Source organism: Lactuca sativa, chromosome 9 (assembly GCF_002870075.4).
Source record: "Lactuca sativa cultivar Salinas chromosome 9, Lsat_Salinas_v11, whole genome shotgun sequence".
NCBI lineage: Eukaryota > Viridiplantae > Streptophyta > Magnoliopsida > Asterales > Asteraceae > Lactuca > Lactuca sativa.
This window is the reverse complement of record NC_056631.2, coordinates 4,523,244-4,529,639: the sequence shown is the minus strand read 5'-3', so window position 1 is coordinate 4,529,639 and position 6,396 is coordinate 4,523,244. Positions and strand designations below refer to the sequence as shown.

The 6,396-nt window shown below is 28.0% G+C and overlaps 1 long non-coding RNA gene across 1 annotated transcript; it reads left to right on the top strand.

Annotated features, from left to right (window-relative positions):
• The first annotated feature begins 186 nt into the window (after nucleotides 1-186).
• On the top strand, nucleotides 187-3,123 carry LOC111920527 (uncharacterized). The gene is made up of 4 exons (XR_002859920.3): nucleotides 187-1,121; nucleotides 1,224-1,278; nucleotides 1,679-1,737; nucleotides 2,877-3,123. It is a non-coding gene; the product is annotated as an uncharacterized LOC111920527 (long non-coding RNA).
• Nucleotides 3,124-6,396: the final 3,273 nt, after the last annotated feature.

Here is a 6,396-nt window from a genome sequence, read left to right as displayed (position 1 = left end):
ATACAGATAGATGATCAAAGGAGAGAGAGTCATACCATGAAAATGTAACTCATCACACCCAGTAAGGTGGAGAAACATTATACTACTAATTAAATCCCAACATTCTTATGAACAGTACCTTACCATGGGTACTGTTCATCAGTTTAGTTATAGGTTAGTTGCCTACCAAGGTTAATTTCCACCACGCTTTTCAGTGTCTTTCTCACCGACTCTACTTCATCTATATCTCATCGACTTCTTCTTTTCTAGAATGCACTTCACCGAGTCTTCACAAAACAATCGACTCTCTGATCTTCTACCACCTCGCAGCTCCACTCAAGAAACGATTACTTCCGATGTCATTGGTTATTCTTGGCGGAATCGAACCATCGTCTTCACCGGAGAAGCGAGCCTACCAACGACGCAGACAACATACATCGGTGACACACTCACATGATATTGGCAACAACAGTGGATGCATACATCGATTGACACTGACTTCTTTCTCTCCACTGGAAGCCTTCGATGTCCTTTGCGGTCTCAGGCGCTCCCCTTTCTTGCACCTCCAGACGCTTCCGCTTTCTCCTAGCCTCCACCACCACCTGTCGTCTAATTACATCCACATTTGAAACCAAACGTTTTTCCTGGCAACATCGACTTGAAATAGCAGCACCAGATACAAAGTGAATATGCTCCATTAATTCCATTTCATGTCAAATAAAACGATATTCTCATTGCTCAACTAAAGAATATAAGAATGAAGAATATTATGATACATGACATGCTCTTAGGTGTCTAAGGCCCTGTCATGCTCTTTCATGGTAATACCAACACGTATGACAACCTAATACCCATTCTGTAAATCGAAAGTTTATACATCAGAAAGATGTGGTTTTTTAGACACTCACAAACATTGATTTGTTGCTTAATTTTTCAATTCCTATTTTCATTCTTACGATTTTGACATATGTTATTTGTTTATGTGGTGTTTGTTATAACAATTTGCCAGATTTTTTTTTATAGTTCACCATCTTGATTGAGATTTACATTTGAGGGATTGTTGGGGCCTTCGTGCTGGAGAAGTATCCACATTTATTCTTGCATCTGCTAGCCCGCCAAGTGTTTGCTAAAATGCTTGAATGGTATTTGAAAAATATATTGTAGCTGATAATCTGTTATTTTTCTTTGTTTTTGGTATTAATTTCAAATTTCTTATTGTTATCTTCTTTGATTAATTTTTTCAGTTTGTCATACACTTGAGAATTTTGAGATGTCTCGGATACAAGATCCAAAGATTTGGTATGTATGTTTATGTATATGTACTGTTCTAAATGATGTTGTGTGTTTGAATTTTGGTTCCATTAAAGAAAATTCTGCTCAGCTCTTTACGGAAAAAAAAAGTAAAACGTCTCTTCTGTATTTTTTTGTTTTTTCCTTAAAAATAAATGGCTCTTACTGTAAATGCTTTTGTTGATTGTTTGTTTCAAACTATTTTATATATATATATATATATATATATATATATATATATATATATATATATATATATATATATATATATATATATATATATATATATATATGTAGGTTATACAATGACTTTTTGTTTTTATAGTTATGTTGGTCAATTAAACTGTAATGTGGTTTTTCTAATCTAGCGCTATGATTTACCTCATGATCAATGGTGGTTGTATTGCAGCGACAATTCAATCAAGAATTCACAGAGGATACAAATTTTTAAATTTTGTAGAATTAAAGGTAACTCTTTACTTGCTAATATGTTTACTTTTGAAATGGTAGGATGAATGCAAGTGTCTAAGGCAAAATATAAAGTGTGGCTTGATATAAAGGCTGAAAGTGGCATATTATTTTCTTTCCAATATATAAATAAAGTACTGTTCAAAAACTATTTACATTCTTCTATGTTTGGTTACTTTTAGGGAGACATTTGTTTTTTTAAAGTTATGGAGCTTCTCGCATGTTTAACCAACGATTGAAAGGGCTGGAAAAACAATATGTTCCCTTATATATTTTCGCTTTTTTTTTGAAGTATGACTATTGCAAATATTACATTCCAATCTGCAAGATATATGTTATCGTAAAAATGTCTCCCTGCAAGTAACCAAACATGTTAGAAGAATGGAAAGAGTTTTGACTATATTCTTATAGTATATAATGTTCTATACTATATCATTTTAGTTAAATGGGGTTAATGTCAAAAAATAGTAACCAAGTATAACAATTGTTTCATCTAAGGTTACTGTAACTTTTTTTTTTTAAAGTTTGACCCACTCATTTTCCAATTTTGTCCCATATTGTATTTTTTCAATTGTTTTACTGCAAAAACGGTTATTTTGGGTTGCTATGTTGGGTCCATATTACCACAGAGTGACTAAGTTTCATATTTGTTCCACCTACAATCACCAAAACAATTTTTAAAGGTTCAACTACTCAACTTTCTATTTTGTTCCACTATTTTAAATTCTTTTAAGAATTTAAACCACTCAAAAAGTCAAACTTGTAGTTGAGTAAACAGATTTAGAGCTTTTACTTTGGTACAATCTTTTTTCGTGAAACATATCATTATGTCCATGATTATTATGATCATTACAGGTGTCTTGTAATGTTTGTAGGTTACTTTTTTGTTCTCGATTAAGAAGTATTATATTTATATTATGGTATTTCCATTGATATTTAAATATCAAACATTGCTGACCTTTTTTTTTTTTCAAAATGTTTATAAACTTTATGCCGATCCATCATTTTATAAAGTAGAAGCGACTTTATTTGAAATGAGGAGCACCAAAGTTCAAATGGACAAAAATGTTTGTAAAATAAATGTCACTTTAATTATACAGTTTGATTATTTGAAATAATACTTTATTCTCTGCATATAGAAGTCAAGAGGCATACTACAAATCTTTTGAACAATGAAGACTAAGAAAGAGTTGAAATGGTCCTTAAATACATTGAGGATGGAGACTTTCGAAGTGGGACGTTGCCAGATACAAAGCCACGTATGTATTCCAATATTTGTGTAAGTGGCAAATCAAGGTCCTCATTTTTATGTATTATGAAGTTAAGTATAATAGCAACTTACTTTCATTTGGTTGTCTATTGAAGCATCATGCATTTATGTCTTCCTATTACACTATAAATGACACCAATAGAAAAGAATATAGATTAATAGATTGGAACAACACGCCATTGGAGATGACTCCTCGATTACCAAACAAATCGATATTTTTGAGAATCTACCTCCACTAATTCTACACACACAATCAACAACAACAACAACAGACTCATAATGACAACAACTTGATGAACAAAAAAACAAATACTATTCTAACCTATGACAACAAACAACATACACATGCAACAAAAAAAAACAAATATCATTCTAACCCATGCAAAGCATGGGCTCCTACACTAGTTAAATTTATATATGAATAATTTACATGATAGATCCTTAAAGAATCAGAAGAAATACAACTACATACACTAAGTAAAGAGAAAATCACAAATTAGCCTAATGAAAATGATGTTTTTCCAAGAATTAAACACAAATGATGACAATTATAAAAATAGTCATCAATTTCACAAACGACAACTGCTAAACCAATGATGTCTTTTGAGAAATATTATGTCATCCGATAGATGTCGTTTTAAGAAAAATTGTTACTTGTGTTATAACCAAACTAGACTTTGCAAAAAATAAAAATAAATTAGAAGGTCCTTAAACTAGTTTTTGTCCTTAAACCCATCGGTTTACCCCCTTCACTTTCATGAAGACGGCGAACGACTTCAGTATTTTGAGTTTATACCCTCATATTGCACAAAAACTAATTTAAAGACCTTTTAATTTTTTTTATTCAAAACCTCGTTAGGTTATAATGCCATTAAGTCATTAACTTCTAAAAAATCCACGCCATTTTGCAGATAGCAATTGCGAACCAACACTTCTCAATTGCAAATATGTCATATTTTAATACAATCATAATTAGTACAATCACAATTAGCTAAGCAATAGAACGTATTTTAATACAATGATAATTAACTAGACAATGGAACGTATTTTAATACAATCATATTTTAATACAATCACAATTAACTAAGCAATGGTATTTTAATACAATCATATTTTAATACAATCACAATTATTTTAAAAAAAAATTAATTTAAAAAAATCAGCGAATTTATTTAAAAACATGCGATTTTTTCATAAAACAATTCAAAAAAAAGTTATGTGATCTCTAAATATTTTTTATGCATTTTTACGATTTTTAGGGTTTTTTGTTTTCCATAGAACCTATATATATATATATATATATATATATATATATATATATATATATATATATATATATATATATATATATATATATATATATATATATATATATATATATATATATATATATATATATAACAAGGAACCAAGGAACCAATCGTGAGCGTCGAAAATCATAATGACCAACGGCCAAGGAAATAGATCTACACTTTTATATTGGACGCACACACACCAGATTATATCAAAAAATCTACCTCTTTACCAAAAACCCACCTCTTTTTTTCGTTTAAAATCTTTTTTAAGCCACATTTTTTATAAAAAAAAAACGAATATACCGTTGTTCTCGATTTTTCATGTTCTTTTTATAGAGATCCATTTTGATATATAAAAAACGAACTTTTTTTTTCGAAAAAAACCCACTTCATTTTGTTAGTTTTTTTCAATATTTAAGTTTATTTTTATAAAAAAAAAACTAATTATACAAAAAATATTAATTTTTTGTACTCTATTAATAAACATCAAAACAGACTTTAAAAAAACCTCGAATAGTGTAGATTCATACTGGGAATCTAAACTGTAAATATTTCAATTTTCAACATTTACAATGTGAAAAAGCTCGATCAGTTCAGATCCACATTGTGAATCTGACTTACTATTATGCACACTGTGAATTGGAGAAGGTTAAAAAAAAACCTCGATCTGTGTCGATTCACACTTTGAATCTAAACTGTAAATATTTCAATTTTCAACATTCACAATGTGAAAAAACTCAATCATTTCAAATTCACACTGTGAATCTTACTTACTATTATGCACACTATGAATCTGAGAAGGTTCCATTTCCAAAAGGTTCACAATGTGAATCTGAACATGTTCATAATATGAATCTGAACTGAAATAACATTTTTTTACATGAATATGAATCTATGTTTAAAAAGTATAAAAAAACATAAATTTTGATATATTTATTAATTTTTTTTTCTATAAACAAATAGATCTTAACTTTTCAACAATGAAATTGAAGTAACTTTTTTTTGAAAAAAAAAGTTTATTTTTTATATATCATAATTGATCTCTTTAGAAAGAGGACGAAAAATCGTGAAAAACGGTACTCGGTTTTTTTTCGATAAAAAAATGGCCTAAAAAAAAAATTTTAATGAAAAAAAGGAATTTAGTTTTGTTATAATCTGGTGGATGTGCGTCCATTGGTTCCTTGGTTAATAATGGTTTTCTATTGAACTTTTACACATACACAAGTATATATATATATATATATATATATATATATATATATATATATATATATATATATATATATATATATATATATATATATACACACACACACTGATTATCCATTTTATTTTTGTTGTACAGATATAGGTTTTATTTGCAAAAATAGAAATTTCGTAATAGATATGAAATTTTTGCATATGAAAACTCATAAATCCTATTTTTGGGGTGTTTGTGAATTTATCTAAATAGGACTTATTGACTTATTGGTTTTAAAAAGTCAATAAATTATAAAAAGTGTTTTACAATATGAAAAGTATTTTTAAAATAACTTCTCAATAAACCTTCAAAAATAAGATTTCAATGAGTTAAAATTTTTAACTTTTTACTCACTTTTTTGGTTGTAAAAGATAAATTTACCCATTAAAATATGTAAAAGTTAAAACAAACATTTTTTAAAGCACAACTTATTGATTTTTCTCACCATAAAATCTAATCCAAATATTTTTTAAAAAACTTATTTCTCACCATTATAAGTCAATAAGTTTTTTTTTTTTTTTTTGTCTAAACGGTCATTTTAAATTTTAAATTAAAATCCCAAAAGACCCTCTTAAGCCAATAAAATCCATAGAAGAATATAAAAAAAACATACTTAAAAGGTGTAAAAACGATATAAAATGTATTAGAAAAAAAAAAGTTAGTGGTGCCCAATTGGCAATATGGCAATTTCACAGTCCAATTTCATAGCTATTTTTAGAATTTGGCTAACTTTAAAAAATTTCTTAGAAAATAGTAAAATGACATTAAACTGATTTGTCTTCTTCTCATTTATTAATATCACTAAATATGCGATTGATATTTGATGAGATTTAATATGCTAGTAAAAAAAAACT